We start from the raw sequence: 21,710 nt of genomic DNA on the forward strand, positions 1-21,710 counted from the left end.
ACAGTTGAATTATCATCGCAATTTCGAAGCCTTGATATTTCAGGTAGGCACTGTCCATGGCTGAACAAAAGACGTGGGGACGACAAAATCAGATTTTACCTGTTCACAATTTCATTCTTTGACATTGTCCCTCTTCGACCAATAGCATACTTCTTTACAACCACAGACAGTATTTTCACAATACATATATGTAGATCGTAATCGTAGGAGAGACTATCGTACAGAAGTACTTCAATTTGCGCTAAACATTTTTACATCAAGTATACGATAAAACAATGATAAAAATAACAAAATGATTTTTGCCGCAATATTCGCTGCATTCGACCAAGTAAAACCGTCTCATTTAATATAAAGGTGAAAGAACAGCCCGAATAAAAATTCAGTAATTCTGAAAAATTTATAGGAACTGGATAAGTAGAAGCACAAACTAAAAATTGAAGAACTCGCCGATCTGCTGATGCACGCGGGGCCCTCGCTTCGACGCGCAAAGCGTTAACGCGCGCGGACGTTGTGGAGTTTGCTTTTTCGAGTCGTTTCTGCGTTGTTTCGCGAACTTTCGGCTGGGGTCATCGTATGTGTTCTCGCAATCATTACCCTGGAGGCGCCGCGTCAGTTTCCCCGAAACTTTCCAACGGAAACCACCCCTTTCGTGTTTAGACAGTCACTCGGCTGCTCGCAAACACTTGTTACTCGGCGGTGGTCTCGCGAGCGGTTCGCGAGAGCCTCGAATTATAGAGACGGGAGAGAGAGAGCGTCACGATGTAATTGGACGACGTGAAAAGCGCCGGGAAAGCCTCCGCGAGGGGTGGGTTTACGGTAAACAATTACGCGCGGCCCGGCCCGGCTCGCCCGGTACGGTCATGGCCATTCGCCACCGCGAGAGATCTTTCTCCTTCTGTTTTTTGTTCCGGCGAGCCATCGATGCCCTCTACCCCCTCGGAGAAAAACTATTCGGAAAATTATTCGGGTATTGGACTCGGAAACAAGACCGTTTCGATCGTAGCGCGAATGAAACGAAACGGTTGTCCCGGTACAAGTGAAATATTAATGTAAAAACGAGTTCTATTATTCGCGGACGGAGTGCCGACCAGTAATCTACTATTTTCACCGTCCATTGTTGCGTACAAAGCGCTGAGAATTATTGCAAATAATACATCGTCCCGTTGCGTTCGCAATTTTACATTTATCGTTCAGTTAATATTTCATTCATCCACAATCCTATTTAGTTGTAGTTGAGACGGTTCTTCAACAAGTTTTATTATTCATTTTCTGATAGGAGTAGTATTTCTTCTCATTCCCAATAATAAAAAGCATTAATAACAACGATAGACTGCCGTGTTCTGCTTTTAAAAAATATTCGCACAATTTCTCGAGTAGTATTCTTTACCCTTTATGACCGGAGATAAAGAACAATAGTCGAAAAATGCAGCGACCAAGCCAATGATCTCCAAATCCCTTTCAAAGTGGGCTGGTTTTTCTCACCTTTGACATTTCTCGACGAAAATGAAGAACATCCGAATAATTTCTATTTGGCGCTCTCTTTCTCTCTCTCTCTCTCTCCTTCTCTCTCGGCAAGTCCTCGAAAAATTCCCATATAATCGCGTTATGACGCTGAGGGGGTAGTTCTCGCGCTCGGATGACGGACCAGACAAAGAACGGGGTTAGCAACGGGGGCGACCGAGATTCCGCGACTAAATTCGCCGCGGCCCGTTCCGTCGGCGGCTGACATTTAATTCCAAGGTTTTTACGATTCCCAGGCGTTTCGGGATCGATCAGGAAAGCCTTTTAGCTCGCGCGATAATAAAGGCCGCCCCGCGATAGCGCGGCCGGGTGGAGACCTTTAATAGATGAGCTACGAGCCTCGAATAGGAACGTACAGTCTTCGGGGAATCAAGGTTAGGAGGGTGACCGGGGTGGCGACGTCGTGAGGCGTCCGGCCGTTATTTAGATTCCGACGTGTAACGGCGTGGAATCGTACCCGATTCCCACGTTCTTCTCCGCACCTACGTACACGATATTCCCGAGGAATTTTCCTAATCTTTCCCGGCTCTCTTGACAGATACGATCGCGTTTTATGGGCCCCCTTACACGGCCGGCTTCCAACCAAAAGTCCAACACACCAGCCACCGAAAGTTACCCAAACCACCGTCCATCAAAGCTGGATGCAGAGCCATATCATTAGACTGCGTATCTGCATTGACTGTGGGAAGCAGGAAGAAAATAAAAATTGATTTCATCCCTTGATGAGTGTGTTACATTCAAAACAACGTTTTACATTTCACCCAATCAATTGTTCCATTTTCATATTTCAATACTTTTATAATTTAGAAGGTTGATCAACTGTGTACTTCTACGTAACAGAAAATCAGGCTTGGTATATTAATTACTATTGAAATGTGTCCATTAATGTACTAACTATGAACGTTATGCAAATTTTAAAGGGTTGGTATACTTGCGATATATGCGCCGTACTCACGATTGACCCCAATGGTTTAGAGATCGCGAGCTGTCCAGACGATCTCTCCAAGCATTGTTCGCGGCTCTAGCCAAACATAGAAACGCGAGGCCGCTCTAGAAAGCGTCCCCGACGCGTTTACCGGCGGCTTTTCCGCAGCCTTTTCTCTCTGGATAACTCGGAACGGTTCCCATCTTCGCCGCGTCTCGTTGATTAGAATCTTCGCTGTTGCGTGGCGAACAGACAGCCATTTAGTAATTACTTCATATTCCCCAGGAGCATTTAGAGCACTCGAAAAATTCCCAGGACCCCGGATATGCTCGCTTTCTGCGAGCCTTCAATCTCTTAAGACGTCCATTACCCACCTTTTTCCCCCGGGGCGAGTACCCAGATTTTCCACTTTTCTTCGAAATCGCGAAAATTCTGCATGAAACGTGTGGCCTTTTAATAGTATATGCCCTGAACTCTTATTACGTTGCGTATGCAATGTATTGTCTGGATTCCTCCATTTCAAGTATGTATGTAGGGGGAAACTACTGTTTTATTATAAACTCGTTAGTATGCTCCATTGCAATCTTGGCCCTTTGCATTCCCAAGATTTCTCCTGGAATACGACGTTTCTTAAATTCTCGAGACATTTGATATTGCGCGCCCTTTGAGCATTTTCTATGTTCCTTAGAAGTTGCAGTGGTCTTTATGCATTCCGATTTTTTACCCTTTGAATATGGCCCTTTATATTCCTAAGGATCTGAGTATCGTTAAATTGTTCGCCCTTCGCATTCCTAACAACCTTCCTTGGTTGTGTGCCCCATTGTGTATTTCTAAGGACTTTTGACATACTTAAACATCTTAGAATTCCCAACTACTTTCAAGGCTTCGAAATTGTGGTAGGCACACCCTTTGTGCTTTATACATTCTCTATGGCCCTCGAAAAATTGTGGAAATTCCTACAAAAATTCTAGAAACTACACGTGAAGTACAACATCATTGCAGCCCTTCGTATTCCTAACACCCTTACTGGAAATATTGCCTTTTGCTTTCCTATCAGCGGACATAAACGACCCAGGTTGCCCTCGCCAGGTTAAACATTAAAAGCATGATCAGACTGCGGATCTTTATACATTTATAGAAAAATTGAGAAGACGAAACTGAAAATTGTTGAAAAATTTTCAAAATTCAAGATGTCGATACCTGATTTTTCCTCTATTAAAATCATTAAGGGAAGAAATAATCATTCAATTTAGTTTCTATTTCTTGCAATCGATGCAGGCAATTTTTATTTTGATCCGCAGTCTGATGATGATTGCCACGGGCGCGAGTAATCCGCGGACGGTTTTTCGATTGGCTCGCGCGAGAACTTTCCACCGGGGTTACTGTTCCGCGAGACTTACGACCTCGTCGAAAACACGTAATAAGTTTCCGAAGTTCCACCCCTTCGGTATATTGTATAGGGGAAGTTTAATGGAACGAGGGAATAGGGACGCCGGGGTATCGTTCTCGAATCTGGAATCGAACTGCCTCTCGTCGTTAAACGCGCGCGCCCTTTTTCCCTAACCAGTAAATCGCTTAAGGTTTTCCGTTCCTGGAACCGGTTCGAGCGGTCCCGTCGAGCAATTACGCTTCGATCTGAGCGAGAAACCAGCCACCGCTCCGTGTTTCATCCTGCCTCCGAAAGCGCATTGAGATTCGAGGCAACAAGTGCTCCGGCCAGCCACGAGAAGCGAGAAGGATTTCTTAGAAACCAACCCCTGCTGATTCAAACCGCCGCGAAACTGTTAAACGTCGACGGTTCTATTCGATTAACGTCTTCTATCTCCTCGCTCCCGGAAAAGTCACAAAACACAGAATCGAGATCGTAAACCCCTTACTCGATCTTTTCCTCGCAGATACAATCGGTAGAATTTGTTCCGGATAATTTCCTAGTAGAAAAGAAAATTTGTGATCATTGTATGCCCTAAATGATTTTAATGGTGAAATATTAATGACAGGGGAATAGGATTTTATTCGAAAACGAACGAATAACATTGATATTATTATTTCTTTACTAGTTCTGTTGATTCTGTGCAGAATGTTCATCGCGAGAGCGACTCGACTATTATTTTGCACGGGGTTAAGAAAACACTGGTTAATTTTCTTTCCGATACTGTTTTCCTTCTGTTGAACCCTTTTTGCTCTTATCTCTCGTTTCGTTGTATCGCCGATCTGTCGTTTCAGTAATTGCCATGTTGCGAGACTTGTACGAAGTGATAGGAACACCTGAGAAAATTGTGGTTCTAAAAGTTTGATAAATGATACTAGAAGGTTGGAAACCGCTATGCACTACACAGACTACGAACCTAAATCGACAATAGTAGCGGTCATACATTTGTTCGTATATTCGAACGAATAATTCCCTGCAACATGGAACCGCCGAAAGGCAAATCAACACGCTCGCAAAATCAGCATTCCAAATTTTCTAAGACAATCTAGGGCTACTGGAATTTGCATAAGGATCCCGGGCGACTACTTGTCGCGTCCGGAAACAGGATAACAATTATCCTCGCGATGGAGTATCCGGAATTGAATATCCTCGGCGAGTTAAGCCACCTCACCTGGCTCCTTATCGAATCTTCGGAGGCGGAGCACTCGTTTCCCTCGTGGATTCGACTTTCTGGCCAGCCGGTTTAACTCCTGGACGCTTTAAAGGGATTAAGCCCCGATTCGCGAGGAGACCAACTCTCTCTCCGTCTCTCCCTCTGTCTTACGTACACACACACACAGAGGCTCTTCCGGCTCTCGGCGAATTTCCTAACGCCTCGGAAGATCCTCGGAGGAGAGGTCCGTCTTTCGTCGCCGGAGAACTATTCGGAACATCCGTCCCAAGCCGTCCGGAAAGTTGAACGTCGCCGACGGGAACCGCCCGACAATTGGCCCGACCGTTTAATGAATTCCCGATCTCCAGGGAACCGCTTGTTTCCAGCCCCCGTTCTGTAAACGATCGAAAAGTCCTGGTTCCGCCATGAAAACCAGGCAACCGCCGCTTTCCCCCGCTTCTCCCGGTAAGCCGCGACTTCAATGGGGCGCAATTACCACCGAGATAATTAACCGGGTAATTACCAAGTCTTTCCAGCTAAGCTCCACCGATTCCCCGACCTCTTTCCGATCCGAAACTGCGATTCAGCCCCGCGCGACGTATATTTCACGGCTTGATTGCCACGACTTCGAGAGGGCGGTGAAGGAAGGGACTGGTTTCGACGCGTGCAAAACTATACCGTTCGAGGGACAGATGCAATCGAGCGAACCCGTGGAAATCGACCTGCCATATGCACGCCGAAATTTCCCAGAAACACACGGGCACAATGTTGCGAGCGCTTATCGAAACACTTATTATTTACGAGTTGTGGCGGTTCACCCGTTGTGCCATGAGAATGCTTAGAGAACATTACAATGAACGTAGCAGATAATATTGACCTGTAGATATGAAGACCTGGGTCCAGTCTGACCCGGCATTTCTAAGCTAGCTGGTCTAGCTACACAGCTCCCGATGTTTTCTAGTAGGATACAATTTTTGTAAACACTTATACCGTTTAGATACCCCTAGATATGATATAACAAGATTGCATTTATTACGACACACGTCGTATAAAACAAATTTACTCGATTGGTAAAAATCAATTTTCAAGCGTGTTCCCAATCGATCAAGCTAAAATTGAGGTCATTCGTAACACCGTTGATACAAACTTGTCGCGTAAAAAATGTGCGCTTCAGTTGAAAAAAGTGAAAATTTAAAAAAGAGATGCGGTGGTGTTTCCAAGCCAACGTATTCGTGTGACAATGATGCGAGTGTCGAGGAGTTAATCATTGTGTTTATTGCATGGGGGTCTGTAGAAATCGTGAAGAACGGCAGTAGATGATCCCCGGGGAGAGTCTCGGTCTTGATTCGCGGAAAGTCGGTCGCGAAGGGCGGTGGTTGCGGCGTCGGCGGTTTATTCGAGGCATTTCAGTCGCGAATTTAACGTCGCGACGCCCCGGCGACCAACAAACATTTCACCGTAGGGGATGGATGGCCGCGATGGGCTGCTTTTAGTCGCGGCTTTATCTGCCTATTGTCCTGCTCGCTCGCTCGCAGATAACCGTGTTCGCGCACGCACACACCCGCGGAGCCGGCACAGAAACGTGTACATACAAGAACGCACCGAGAGGCTGGCGCACGCATCTGCTCTCCGAGTAAATAGACGGGAATACGCGTGTCGAGGTAGTCGGGGGCCCGGCACCAGCAACAATAACCGGCGGATTTATCGGCCCGTGAATTCATAAGCCGCGTTCAAGCCGTTGCGGATAAAAACCTGTTGAGTTCCATTGAATTCCGCGAGAAGATCCTCCCCCGACATTGTTCCCGGTGTGTTCCGAACGCGGCCCGAATATCGCCATTGTGCGGCTCTCGTTTCCGACCACCCGGAAGTTGATGGAAATGCACCGCAGAACGCGAACGGAAGCTCCCCTTTTTTCGCCGTTTGAGTTTTCGGGTTAGCGTGGTCCATGTTAGCAACTCGCAACGGAGAAATATTGTTCAGAGAGTTTGGACTGAATGCTTGGCTAATGGAATATTATATCTGAAAACGTTTGCGCGAAACAGAATTTCCTTTGTTGAACCCGTTTCTGGGAGTAGAAACTACGCCTACTCAAGGTAGACCACGCCTATTCGGGAGAGGCCACGCCCACTCTTCTATTTCTTTAATCTTCTTGCGACTCCATTTTCCAAGTCGTCTAATTTGCGCAATACTGCAAAGGCGACTTTGATGAATCATAAAAACAACAACAGTCTGTAACCGTATCCGGACTTTCCCAGCATGTCCGCCCTTTCCCAACGATATTATTCGCATTACGGAACGCAGGCGGATACAACAACAAGCAGCACCTAAGCGAGCCCCGTCAGAAGACGAGCACAGCGAGACGTAAGTAGTCGCTAAAACGTAGAATCCAAATGAACCCGGCTTGCGCGACCGAGTGTTAATTACTCATGGCATCCAGGCCCCAATTAACGCAGTGCGATACGTTTCCAAAGTGGCGACGCAACTGGAGCGTCCTTTTACGCACAGCATTCGCGGCTAACGACCATGTCCTCTTTTTTTTTTGTAGCCGACACCGATCGAGCTTGCCATTTATTATTATAAAAGAAACGGCGGTTCTGCGTCTCTGGGATCGTTTTTAGATCGAGCATGTTGCGTCTTCCAGTCCACGGAATTTCCTCGGCAGTTTTCGTGCTCGTTGGCTGCCGGCCCGGAAACAATGAATTCCGTTATGGTTCTAAAAGCCCGCGCAACGGTATTCCCACCGCGTTGTTTCCATGGCCGCACGCGAGCCGAACCGTGACGACGCAATTTTCGTATCACCTTTTATCAGCCGCTTCCTCCAACCTTTTTCTCATAATTGTGCGTCCTCGTAACCGCCCTACCCCCTTCACCGCCCGCGCTTTTGCTAATTAGCCAGCGACAACTTTCTTAACTGGCTCGCGCACCCATTAAGCGAAAATTCACCGAATTAATTCGGTCGCATCCTCCTGCCCCCTCTCAACCCTCTCATTTCATGCGATTCTCTTATTCGCCTTTTTTCCATCCAGAATCCCCGGTTGAACGTCTGAGAAACTTCGTTCGCGTGCAACAATGAAATCTAATTAGATAGAACGGAAGGCGACAAAAGCCAAGCAGCAAACGAACTCGAGATAAAACAGGATCCCGACTCGGGGAAGTAGATCGGCTGAATGAACAGCACTCCTCCGAAAATTGCAATCATTTAGCGCCGCTTCCGGAGTTCGTCGCGTTCCATGCTACATAGACATGATCCTCGTCGGGCTTCTCCCAACAGAAATTGGCTCACAGAGCCGCACAGCACCTGCCGGGCTTCCGTTTAGCCAAAGCTGAATAGTTTGGTGAATGGATGCGTTGTAGCCGGGATCGTCGACCGGTGTATTCAATTTGGCGTCGCGACACGACGTGACGGCCGCTCGTCATCGCGTCCCGTCAAAACTGGCGTCGACGAGAGCGTCGACGAAGCGAGGGTGCACTCGCGTGTAGGATTCTCCGATTTCCATAAATCGCCGTGCTCGGCCTTCGGACATCCTCTGTCTCTCTCTTTCTCGCTTTCTCTGTGTCCATCTCTCTCTCCCTCTCTCTCTCCGGTGGCATAGGCACGTCGTCGGGAGAGCAATTTGCGTAACTGTCTCGAAAAGTTACGAGTCAGCTTGCACCCTGTCACCCTGTCCAGCCGAGCGAGCGTCGCTCACGGACTCGTTCGCCTCCCTCGGCTCACCTCGTCTTGCCATACCGTACCATATCCTGCCGTACCATGCCATGCCGCGTCCATTTGTCAACGAGCAACCCAGCAGAGCGCATCGACCCCCATATTGCCCGGCTAACTCTTCCCGCGAGATTTTTCTCACCGATCCGACGTGCACCCTGCCCTCCGACAATATTACACTCTCCTGCAACTTTGCGACCATCCTCTATCTTCGATCTGAGGGGAATTGATTCCGACAGATGATGGATCAACGGGAATGCTTTCGGACACCACCGTGTGTGTCGAATCTTTTCTTCTAGTTCCTCTTCGTGTTCTTCCCTCGTGATTTCTTCCGATACCACCGGTCTGAGAGACATTTTCTTATGAATATATTAGTAGAGGGGTAAAGAGGATTGGATCCGTTGTGCGACTCTCTTTAATGGCAAAAGCAAGTTTGATACGTGTACGAGTTGTAACTTGAAACTGTTGATTATGGTACTCTGACTTAGGTCTTAATCGTTTGCAGCGCTCCTGAATGCCAGTACTTAATCATTAGACTGCGGATTTGTATGCATTTATGGAAAAATCTAAAAATAGTGTTATGTTGTCTTCAGGTGTAAAAAAAACTATTAGCGCATGAATTTGTATTTAACTCCTGCTACCCAAAATCCCTGCTGAACATTTCTATTTTGCATGAAGATCCGCAGTTTACTAATCATCTTCTTTTAGTTGAAACGTTCATGTGTTATACTAGTACAGGAATTTTTTGGTAGAACGGTAGCCGTATCGCATCAATTGTGAAACTTCAAAGTGAAAATGATTGCTGGTTAGCGTTGGCTAGCTTGCGGGGTCGTTTTTCGCGATTTACGAGACGCGACCCGTTCGGGAAACCGACGAGGAAAATACAATGAGGTGTTTCAGCTGTGATCGAGCTAGACAAAGCGTGTTTCGTCCCATGGAAGAATACCATCTCCGGATTTCTGTAACGGTATCCGCGTCTTCGCCGATGTAGGCCTGTAAATGGCTGCTCGTTAATCGGAGCTTCCGCGCGGGATCGGTTTACAACGGCGTCTCTCTTTCTCTCTCTTGTCCTCCCACGCGGAACATCGTCCTAGAACGGAATCTACGCAATCCCTACGAACTGTTTCACCGGTGTCAGACCGTGTTCAACTCCCGTCTGCGATTCAGGTCATTGCGAATCGCTGGTATCGTTACACGACACGGATTCCTGTTCAGAGAACCGTCACAGAACACGCTCGCTCTTTCTACAAATTCAACATTCTTCTCTACGGATGTCTACTAAACCCACACCACGGTCAATCGACCGGTTTCATTAATTTAGAATTAACCCCTTGCCCTACAATATCGTGGCAGACTCGTGATGAAGATTCTGAACACATGAAATTCTATTCTGGTTTTGTTAATGTATAGTTATTGGAGAACATGTAGCCATACAAAAGATATAAATTTTCTCCTGTTTTAGGAAATTACGAATAAAGTCCTAATCACTGAAACCGTAAAAGGGGTTAATGAAGTTATAAGGACAACGGACAAAGAGTCCCTGAAAAATTCAAGCAAAGCAGCACGATGAAAATCGACGAAAATTACGGATACGTCGGATGCCGACGATCCCTTTGATCAATTTAGTGATCGAAAGATGCGAGTTTGTGTGTGCGCGCTAGCTACGGCTTTCCTTTCGCAGCCGATGCATTGTAGAACATTTTGAGAGGAAACGACGACGCGCGGCTGCCAATCAGAGTGAAATTCATGGTCTGCTTCCATGGCGACCTAAATTTTTGATGACCCGTGGTGCTCGGAACGGCATTGGCGTCGCAGCGCGAATTCGCGTCAGTCACGAACAATCGGGCTTCACGTAACTTCGGATATATTTTCCGACGCATATTTTACGCGATTGGGAGATTCCGCCGCAGATTTACCGCGCAAACGGCCCCGGCACGCTAACAACCGCAGATGAGATAATCCCTCTGATGGATCCATCGATTCCCATTCCCAGTTTTTCCTTCGCTCGTTAAACTCCGACACGCGCGTCGCGTAACACGCGACATATTTGCGGCATTATACAATTCGATCAAGGAAGAGATTTTGCGAATTTTCTAATTACATCGCAAGAATTACGTATTTTCATTTGTAGAAGCGACCTGGCCAATCAGCCGTCGCGGTTGTTGCGTCACACTCCTATCGTTCCCTCGCAGTACATAGTTCGCCAAGGCTGAAAGTTTCGACGAGGCCGTCATTGATCTAACGTCGGGGAATAACGTCGGACAGGTTCGTTTCCTAAACGTCGTCGTTGAAAGTAGGAAGGAAGAAAGGCTCGGAAAGGACCGTCAACCGTGCTGAAACTCAATCTCGCTGGTCCCGGGGTTTTGCGTGCTCGATGTCGGCCCCGTTTATTTACGGAGGCGCAGATCGACGCGACGTGTGTCCCGTCCCCGAACAATCGATCCCCGGTCTCGATTATTACCGGCGGAAAATACGCTAGGCGCTTTGTATCCGGTTCGACGGCGCAGCGCGTTCGCGAAACGGTTTTCCGCGGACGAATATCGATCGCGCGTCGCGCTTTCTAACGAGGTTCAACCATTTTACTGCGAAACAACCGTGCACATGCACGTCCCTGGGGGGAGAGTGCTCGTTCCGACGGGTTCCCGAAGAGCGTGGGTGCGTGGCCTGTCGATCAAAGGCACGCGATCGGCCGAGCCCGTGATTTTCGAGCCAAGATAATATTCCACAACGCGCAATAAAACTCGCTGAATCAATTGTTCGCTACGCTCGAGCATTCTGGTGCGAACCGCCGTTTGCCGTAAGCGATACGGCGAAGAAAAAATTGGCGATGAGCCTGTGCGTCCCCAGGTACACATTCGTGATAGAGTCCACAGAAAAAATTCAGTGAAAAACCAAATGGTATTTTCTTTCTCGGTTCTGATCTTGAAAACAGAGCAAAGATCAGCACATTTAACAGACAACGCCCCACGCGAGTTTCGTTGCATTCATTTGTTTCCCAGGTTGGATTATTCTGAAGAACCAGGATTCTCTATGGAAATTTATTCAAGACGAAGAAGGTCGTATCGAATCGTTTTTGCAGGATTTTGAGGTTGTCGGTGGAATATTTGAATAAGGACAAATATTTACAATCTCAAGGATCGTCAAGCTATTATTCGAAACTATTATTCTTGTGTTATTGAAGCTCTATTAAATTATAAGCTGCAATGTTCCCTTCTCGAGGATCTTATTATATTTAACATTGTTCCTCGTCGAATAATGGAACCGACGCGACATTTTCCGAAGGCGCGTCTTTGACTGAGTACGATCGCCTCGTTATTGGAATTCTGTTATACGCCTCAGTTTCAACTTCCCTTGGAAAACAATCGGCGACGTCTCGGGGCGTCGCGTTACCTTTCGGGACACGGTTCTTTTGTCGCCGGAGGGACAGGGCGGAAGATAAACGCCGGGAAAAGTGAGGGGTACGGAATAAGGAGGAGCATATAGAGGGAAAATAATTCCGCACGGCTAAGGGACGAGGACGGAAAAAAGCCTGGTAATTTTGCTCTGCCGTCTGTCAGACGCAGCGACATTTACGCGAATCGTTGGCGAACGTCACGGCCCGCGGAACGTAGAGTGGAACATCCGGTCGATAGAGGGCGAGGATCGATAGTTGACTGTCGCCACCGGTCGAATTTTGTCGTCGGACTACCCCCCGTGCCCTTTTGTGTCAGCTCATCTGCGATTATATGGTCTCCTGACACGCGCTCGTACCTGCAAGAAAGTTTCCTAATACTTTTCAAAAACAATATTAATCTGTGTTGCTCTGGTTCAGCTTTTTAATTTTATTAAATTCTCCGCAGTCCAATGATAATATTACATCGACTGCTTGGAAATGACTGAAAGCATGTTCATTATAAATTGTCTAGATGCCAAAGAAACCTAGTTTTCGTTCTCGGATGAGGTTTCAGACGAAAAATGGTCCCGCTAAAGCTGAGAAAAGCTCCGGATAACGCAGCCGCCACGTCCCCTCGCAACGTCTGACGCGAATTGCGTCGCGAAAAGTGCATCCGCACGCGTGAATCTTCCCACAAATGCGTGTCCTTTCCTCGTAGCCGACGCGGAACACGCCTTATTTTACTCATGCTGGCAAGAAGATACGGTCTCGCCATGAAAAATGCGATTTCGAGGGGTAACCCGTTCGGGGGACGCGTCTCGCGAAACTTCTCCCCTTATTTCCGGTGATAAAACGCAGAAGATACATCCCCAGGCGTTTCCTCCCTCTCGGACAATGTGGAACGGCTATTACGACTTACCCGGGAAATACTTCGGCTCTCTGGAACTTATCTGCGTACATACCCATGCATTTTCGATGCTCTTTTCTAGAGACTTCAGGCTTTATGAATTAAATTTGTAATCTTTATGGCGAGCGCAAACGAAAAACAAGTTTCCAATACCTATCTCGAGAACGTCGGCACTACGATGTGTAATTTTTCCGAGACGTTTCCTGGTGAAATGTAATGCAACAGCGCGGCTCTTTTTATTTGCGATTCTCCTGAGAGACCTTATCTTTGTAAATCACATTTGCCTTCTGCAGAACTTTTACCGGCTACAATCCACTCCCCATATCGATCTTGAAAACGTTAGCTACAAGAAATGATATTTTTTAAGTGGTTCAAGCGAAATACTTTAATTTTCAATGCTCCCATCGGGACTCTGTAAATTAAATCTGCCACCGCCATAATTTGTACAAACGAAAAACAAGCCTTCAGCGTCAATCTATCTTCAGCAACAACCTGAAAAAATATTCCTGACGAAAGATGATTCACCAACAAGATATTTTCAATTTCCGGTGCGCTGTTGCAAACGCCACGTGGTTACGAATGAAATGTGTAATCTCGGAGGCGAGAAATAATTTTTCCCGAATGTTTCGGGCGGAAGATATTTGAATAAAATCGTGTTGGTTTTGATGACTGATAGGGGTCGATAAGCTGCCACTTAGGCCAGCCCCTCTCCAAGGGTTAAAACGCTCGAAATAATGGAAGCCCGTCAAACATTTTCTCTGTACCGGTGCTATCTCTATTTCTTGCTGACTCACTTCACGGCGATTCATCTCCGGTCTCTTTCTCCTGTTTCTCCCTCGGCTCTATTCTTTATCTCGGCTATACGGAGATAAGCTGCAAAGAGGAAATGCATTTTGATAGGATTCCTTTCGATCGTTGCGTTTCCTCGGCCATTGTTCGGCACTGATTCGGTGCTCGCAATGGGATTCTATGGCGTACCTGTTCGACTGCACAAAAGTGTACAAGATAAACAATACTGATCCCGTGATCGTTCACCTGCCAGCCGCTTCATCCCCTAATCTGATCCCATCCTTCACGAATTTGTATAGCGCGTTGTCTACCGCGTCGTTCATTTTGCGACGAACAAGATTGCAAGAGTGATGGAAGACTCTTCTTCAATATCAAAAGATTATGTATTTATTATATTAATAAATTGTATCATATATTTTTTTTTTCAAAATCAATATTATACATCTGAGCATCTCTTTTGTCATTGTTGTTTGTTGTTTTGTGTTGTTTTACGAAATAAATTCGGTTTTACCGAATTTTCGAGGATGTTGAGTCGATCCCACTGGCAAACTGTATACACATCAGTTGTCTCTGGCATCGACTCGCGAAAGCACGATCGCTCTCCCATCTGCTTAGAGATGCAGCGAGGAACCTTGAACCTGACGTGTCGCGTCGCCTGTTCCTGATTGCGTCGCCGTCGCGGAAGATAAAAAGAGGCGGAGCAGCGCGAAACCTCGATCGTTTTACACACAAAGGCAGCGTCGCCCCCGTGGCATTGTCCTGGAGGCGCAGCTCGTCTCCACCTTCGAGCCTGCGTCCTCTATTTTTTCCTACGCCGCGTCTCCGCCACAATCGGTGACACTCTGAACTTCGCCTCTCCCCCTCTCTCTCAGCGCGCAACCCGATTTTTCCTCTTTTCAATAGGAAGCCGAACAATGGCCTCCGACTCTGCTGTCCCATTTTTCTGTATCACCGGTGGTTCGGTTTGCGGTCACGAATACGTATAAACAATCATCACCCGTGTGATAGTCTCCCTTGACACTTTGCTAGAACGCTCCGTCTTCGACTATCATTAGCGTAACTCTGTCGGATAACTTGTGCATAAAACTTGAACAATCTTTGCAAAATTCTATAGCTCTGGTGGTGTTCCTTGAAACAACGACGTTTCTTAGAATTATTGAAATCCGGGCTCCAGGAGAGCCAGCAGGTGAATGTTCAACCATGTTTACGGTAAACGCGAGCGAGAGCGGGTTTCGATATAATTCACGGGCGGCTATAAATTGTCCACGGCTATAAATCGCCGTTTTACCCTTTATAGCGTCGCTGGAGAGTAACAGGTAGCGTAGTCGCAGCCAACTTCCCATTTGCTCTGGCATCCTCCATTCACCGTTGCCGAGGAGAACATCGACTTCCGTTACGACTCTTAATCCCCGAGCCTCGAGACACACCGGCAACCGATTAATGAAACACGACGCCGCTCTCGGACATCCCGGATGAAACGGGAGACGAACGAACGAAAGCCAAGTCGCGTCTTAACAGATTCCTGTCGTAGCGGATCAGCCAGCGATTTCTTCGTAATACAAGAGAAATCGATTAACCGCGAGACGCTGGGTGCACCGGTGAAAATTGAGGATGATGGTCGTTCCATTCCGCGGGTACGGATTTTTCTCCGTAGAATTTCTCGAGGGCTCGGCAAAGTCGACTCTCTCGACAATAGCTGTTCTTGTACCTTCCGGCTGATGCTCCCAGAACAATGTCTTCGTTTCCGAAAGACCGACCGAGCACTCTGTGTACTTTGCGTCTGTTCAACGTTTTGATGACTGTGTTTTTCAATGGTCGGATTTTATCCATTTATGGCACTGCTGGTTCCTGAAACCGGAGTCGCCAGATTCAGACTCGTCTCTCCCCACTCTACCTTTCCCTTCTTCTTCGTCACGTGACGAGTTTCGTCTCTGTCATGCATGTGTCACAATAGTGACTATGTAATCTGATAGTGACAGAGAGAGGGTTACTTTTTCTCCTCGATTCGAGCCGATTCCCCTGATCTGACGAGTCAACCTGAAACATAGTACGTATTGGGAGATCTTTGAAAATGTCTAGTGAGATAATGATCTTCTTTCGAACAGGATAAAATCTGTGTTATAAATAGACTGCGGATCTTTATGCAAAATAAAATTTGTATACATCAATTGCAATCTACAGTGGCTAAGTAAACATTTATTTTGTTCATTAATAATTTTGATATGGTCAAAATAGAATTTCAACGCTGTTAAAGTCTTTTAATACTTTTAATGTTTTGAATTACACGCATAAATGCATAAAATCCGCAGTCTAGTTATAAAAGTCAAGTTTAAATGGAAATGTTTAGCATTGTGAAAGAAAAGAAAATTCTTAAAAGAACCGATCTTGATGCAAGATGTCAATAGGAAGAAGTACAGAGCAGATATAGAGAGCGCTTTAATTTTTCATTAATTTTGGTGAATTGAAAATGATATATATTTTGCCTACTATTTTAAATTACGCCTCGCTTCTGCCGTAAATGCATGAAATCCGTAGTTTAATGGTGGTTGTCGGTGAGTCCGGGGTTTCTTTTGAAAAGCAGAGCATAGTTGAGAGAGAAGTGGAGATTGAAAAAGCCGACGCCTTCTCCAGCCGGGGCTGTTATGAATTTAAATCGTCCAGACCGAAGACTCGTTTCAGGACCGACGGTTCATAGGATCGAGAAAAATCTTCGCATCATCGATCCCCGTCTGCGCGAGCATTCATCATCCGGCACTCGCCTAAACAGCGCTCGCTGAGAAAGCTTGAGGCAGTCTCTGCTCGAAATCTTTGATATCCTGGTCTGACTATGGGGTGCTGCTCGTTTAGGGGTTTTTTTCTTGGAAACCCAACAGCGAGCCTTTTCCCAGTATAATACTCGGAAGAATAAGATAAATTAGGATTTTATAGGCTAGAAAATCCATTAGAAAAGAGCGCTTTATAATTTTGCTATTGGTCAGCAAGAACATTAAACAAGTTTTAAAAGGTAAATTAATTTGAGAAATTATTGGAGTACGTTTTACATAGTTGCGAGGTTGAGTGTAATTTTCTATTTGTTGTTGTGACACAAATAATATATACGATTGCAATTGGATTTTGTAGTTAGAATTTCCATTCGAATGATGAAACATCGAATGTTTCTCACCGATGTACAACTAATATCTCGGATTTCCTCCGAAAGCGCTCCACGATCGATTATGCTCGCCTTTGAGACAAATTCTCGTGGGAGACGCACCTCGGCTCGGGATTACTTATTTAAGCGGCGACCTCTTCCTTTAATGTCCGGCGTCAATCGACAAGCCGATTGATCTCTCTCAACATCCTCTGTATACCCCACGGTGTACGTATGTATGTATTTTCTGTTGCGAATTGGTTCCTTCCTCTCGTTAGCTGCGGGGCATACGTGTACACTCGAGCCAGTAATTAGTAGACTATGATCTTCACTTCAATAGGAACGTCCAGGATCTATCAATCATTCTAACTAATTAGCAATCTATGTATACACTGGCGGTAGAGAATTTTCAATTGCAATTTCCATTGGAAAATTTTATTTCAAACTTCAAAATTCCAATATCCTTTGAATTTCATACCCTTGTGTATAATACGTAAAACGCATTTATATATTTCATGAAAACATAGTTCGAAGTAGCGTGAAATTATTGGGAAACTAATTCCCATTTATTCTGAGGAATGAGAAAATATTTGGAAAATTATGAAACATGAAATTGAATAAACTGAACATCGTCGCACTAGAAAAATCTACCACACGAGTAACTAGATACTGTACAAACCGCCTCTAATTGCAATTTCAACAGTTCCGCCTGCAAAACAGTTGTAAACGACGGAGCAAGTGCCCAGAGTCGTTCGAAACCGCCCAAAGTTCCTTTTGGCGTATTTTCTCGGAAGGTTTGCGAATCTGCAGGTAAACTCTGTGCACGCGAATGAGGTGGACGGTGACAGAGAGCACGACGAGTCGTGTAAATGGCGAATCATGTCGGCGACGGAATATTTGAGGACAAACAGGGTCGCGTTCGACGATTAACGCGTTGACATCGAGCGGAGCGGAGGCGGCTGCCGGTTTCCGTAACCTGATTTACATTTCACGGAGACCTCGTAATAATTCCACTACACCGCTCGGTAATTGCCATGCGGTATGCAAGAGATCCGGAGACAGAGGGAGGTCCTGGAAGTATTTTCGAGAGCGCTTCGTCGTGAACGGTCCAATTAGAGTCGTTTTTGTTGCGGTCGCGGGGAAACCGATTCAAGAGTGGATCCTAGGGAGCTAATACAATTGGTGTCTCGAGATGTTCGGATAAAACTGCGACTTCGAGAGATGCTTCGACCATCCTTGGACAGCGGTAACTCTGTTCCGAGGATCTATTTATCCGTGGACGAGATCTCTCGGCTCCGTTCGAGGTCGCTTCCGGTCGATTTTGCTCTCGCAAATTTTCCGGGATTGTGCCGTAAAACACGACCCGAATATCTTCTCTCTTTCTCTCTGTACAGTCGTGTCGTCGAGTGCTTTTTACGCGGGGCCGACCTTTTTTCGTTATTTCGACGAATGGATCTTTTTTTCCTCTCGTTTTTCCGCGAGTACGAATTTATGGTAGCGCCGCTACATTACCCGAATTAATGGGGAGCCGCGAAGCCGCGGATAAGGGAGCCCTCCTGGATTAAAACACCGGTCATTTTTCGCAGAACGTTAATGCTCGTATTTCGCCGTGGACGTTTCCGTATCGCCACGTTCGCCACGCACTCGTTCGTTATGGGGCTTTGGTTTACCGGGCGCGTCACATGTTTCATTGTCCGGCCCGTGGACAATAATTCCGCGCAATATCATCGTCAAATTATCATCTGTATAGCGGCGAATTACGTGCCCGCCCGCTGAGAGCTCAGCAGAATATTAATTCCTCCTAGTTCCTCTGACGATGAAACGATAGTGGGTCTCCGTGATTCAGAGATAGTCTTGTCTTGGTTTCATCGATCGACAAACAGCTCGGAGTGGATGTCGCGAAGCATCAACTACCTTAGACATTCTGCAAAATTTTAAATTACGCGATTTTGCGATGCATACAGTGAACACTGTACTCAAATGCAACACAGTGAACACACCCAGAAAATCTAAGAAAAGTATTCTATTATCTTTAACTGTTTTTTAAATTGATGATTAAATTCGTTGAATTGATAAAAATCATTTTTATTATAAATATTTCTTTATATCGATTTGTAGAATTGTTAATAAAAAATAATATATTAATGCTATCGGCGCACTGGATCGATCATTTGTTATTTAAAAGCAATTTTGCAAATTACCGCATTAACTTCGACGTTTCGATCTTAATTTAGATCATTTTCAAGAAATAATTGCGTCTGTAAATTATTATACCTGTATATTAGGTTACTATACTGCATGTTAAACTAGGTTGAGGAAAACTATTATGTATCCATTTGCTTTGTGAGAAAAAGAATTTTTTAATTTGTTGAAACAGTGAAACACGTGTTGATTTCATGCCGGTAAACAAGACACTGAGGCAACGTGAACATTTGGAAAGAACGAATCAAATCATCGATCGACGTATTGGCCAATCAATATTTGGCGGTAAATTTGAACCGTGAAATGCCTTTAGAACCACTTTTAACTGCTTATATACCATGTTGATGTTATGGTAATATTTAATTGACATTCAAATTTTTTACTTCTGACCTAATTACATAAAGTATGGGAGAACAAGTAGGTGTTAATTCACATTTGGTGAAGCTATAAAGGAATTTTATATGTATAAATATATTTGAAAAATTTTTATTATGCTTACAAATTCGCGGTCTGGTTAGCAACCTGTATATAAATATAAATTTTAAATAAACAGTTCTATCAGTGCAAAAGTTCATACCGGAATCCTTACATGAATTATGAAGGAATGGTTCGTAGAATATTTATTGTGTCGTGTCGCGAAAACGCAGCAGCATTTGGAATAACGGTGGCAGCGAGATCCGTCGATGAATATTCAAGGGACGTCCCGGAAGGTACGTCTGTCATCTCCGGCGACAATGTGTACGGAGCTTAAGCTCGGTCGCTCATGTCAAACGGAATGGTACGCGCCGATGCGATGTAGACAGCAGAGGTGCTCGGGAACGAAACGGTGGGCTCAACGGTGCGTAAATTGACTTCGACGTGGTCGGGAAAGAGGCAGCTGGTTCTTCCAGGATCCGACATCCGACGTGCACCGCGCTCCGTTTCATTGTTCAGAGCTTGTTTCGCGGAGATCCTCGTGGAAACAGTTACAAGTAGCGTTGCGATCCTCGAACGAACCAGCCAACGAACGAATCGAACCCGGCAGCGTGCTCCTCGATTTTTCTTCCGACGATTCTCGAGGGTTAGGGGTCCTGATCCCGCACCGTTTATCGCCGATGCTGGCTTCGTCGAGGCTCAACCTATCTTAGATTAGTTCCCTTACAAATGAATCCTTCTGCTGGTACTTCGCCAGTTGCTGCTACAGCAAAATACATAGAACAACGGACGGCTCCTTCGGTGGTCCCGGTTTTCTTCAGACTTTGTTTCTTCCGATACGAACTTTGAATTCGTATTAACCCTAGGAATATGAACAATTTTCTGTTCTGCATAAAGATCCGCAGCCCATTTGGGACAATCGTTTTTAAGCGATTTCAAACGCTCTAGAGTAAATGTAGTACTTTATTGTTTATAATTCGAGCGATTCAAAATAGATCTGAATCGCCGGTAATCAAGATTCGTCGAGGCTTAATGACAGTCTCTGTAATTTAGTTCCTGTGCTAATTCTTTGACGGTGTCTACGTTCCAGAGGAAGGAACTATGTACCCACATTAGCGACAGTCTGTAATTTAGTTCTTCTCCGAGCACTTCGACAGTCTTCCCATTGGAAGAACGAACTGCGGACCCAGGATCTCGAGGTTCTTCTCCAACCAATCACACTTTATCAATCCCAGTCTCCCAGCGCTTCTCAAAGGATCTGAATGTTCCCACAAGAGACTGTGATAAGAAGTAGCAGGACCGCGGGCGATGAATCAGAGAAGTTTATGGGGAGAGCTCTATGCCACCTAGGTCGGCCCATTCAAGAGGTGCTCATTGAATACCGGTAGCTATTTATTCAGTTACGCGTGCTGTCTAATATACCGCGAATGATAGCGCCCGTCAAAAGCTCCGGGAACAAAAATTATTCCAGATCTATAGCTCCCAGCTTAATCCTTCACGATCCTATAGTCTGCCTGGACAAATATTTTACTTCGACAAATCTTTTTAATCATTATGTACATGATGCTCAACAGAGCTGTACGAACAGTTGTATAGTCTCGATTACACGGGTCCCTTGATCAGGATCCTACGATTCAAATAGACGAAGATGATGATCGTCGCGGAAACCCGACGACGACGCGATCAAACTAACGAGATTAACGAAAATTGCACATTTTTGCCTGCCGTTCCGGATCGCCTTTTGACGTCGCGACTGCCTCGAAACTGTCTCAAATCCCTGTTTCTCGCAATTATGCGCAGCTTCATTGAAACGACGCAGAGCTTCCAGATGAAGCTCTCCGTGTTTGTTTTGAACGGGGAGCTGAAGTTTTTCGTTCCGCCGGGACAGAGAATAGTTACGATGAAAAATGTACGGGCCCGTACTCGTCGACGGAGAAACGATATTCGGCAACGTCCTCCCACTCGACGACGACGATAGTCAAACCCTCTCGCAGATTCCCAGCATAAGCTCTTCATAATTTTATCTCGAATGTTACCTGCGTTCTCTCTCCGCTCGACAAGAATCGTCTGCGACGTCGAAATTATCGCTAACGATCCAGACTTCTCGCGTTGGTGTTGGCAATTCGGAATTTTCACCTTAACCCTTGAACATTTCCTAAAGAAA

The 21,710-nt window shown here is 45.7% G+C and overlaps 1 protein-coding gene across 6 annotated transcripts in view; it reads left to right on the forward strand.

Moving 5' to 3' along the window:
- Positions 1-21,710, forward strand: part of LOC143209405 (uncharacterized) — a 141,946-nt gene that overhangs the window by 70,052 nt on the left and 50,184 nt on the right. The gene's annotated exons all lie outside the window — the stretch shown is intronic.

This window comes from Lasioglossum baleicum, chromosome 6 (genome assembly GCF_051020765.1).
Source record: "Lasioglossum baleicum chromosome 6, iyLasBale1, whole genome shotgun sequence".
In the NCBI taxonomy this organism is placed as follows: domain Eukaryota; kingdom Metazoa; phylum Arthropoda; class Insecta; order Hymenoptera; family Halictidae; genus Lasioglossum; species Lasioglossum baleicum.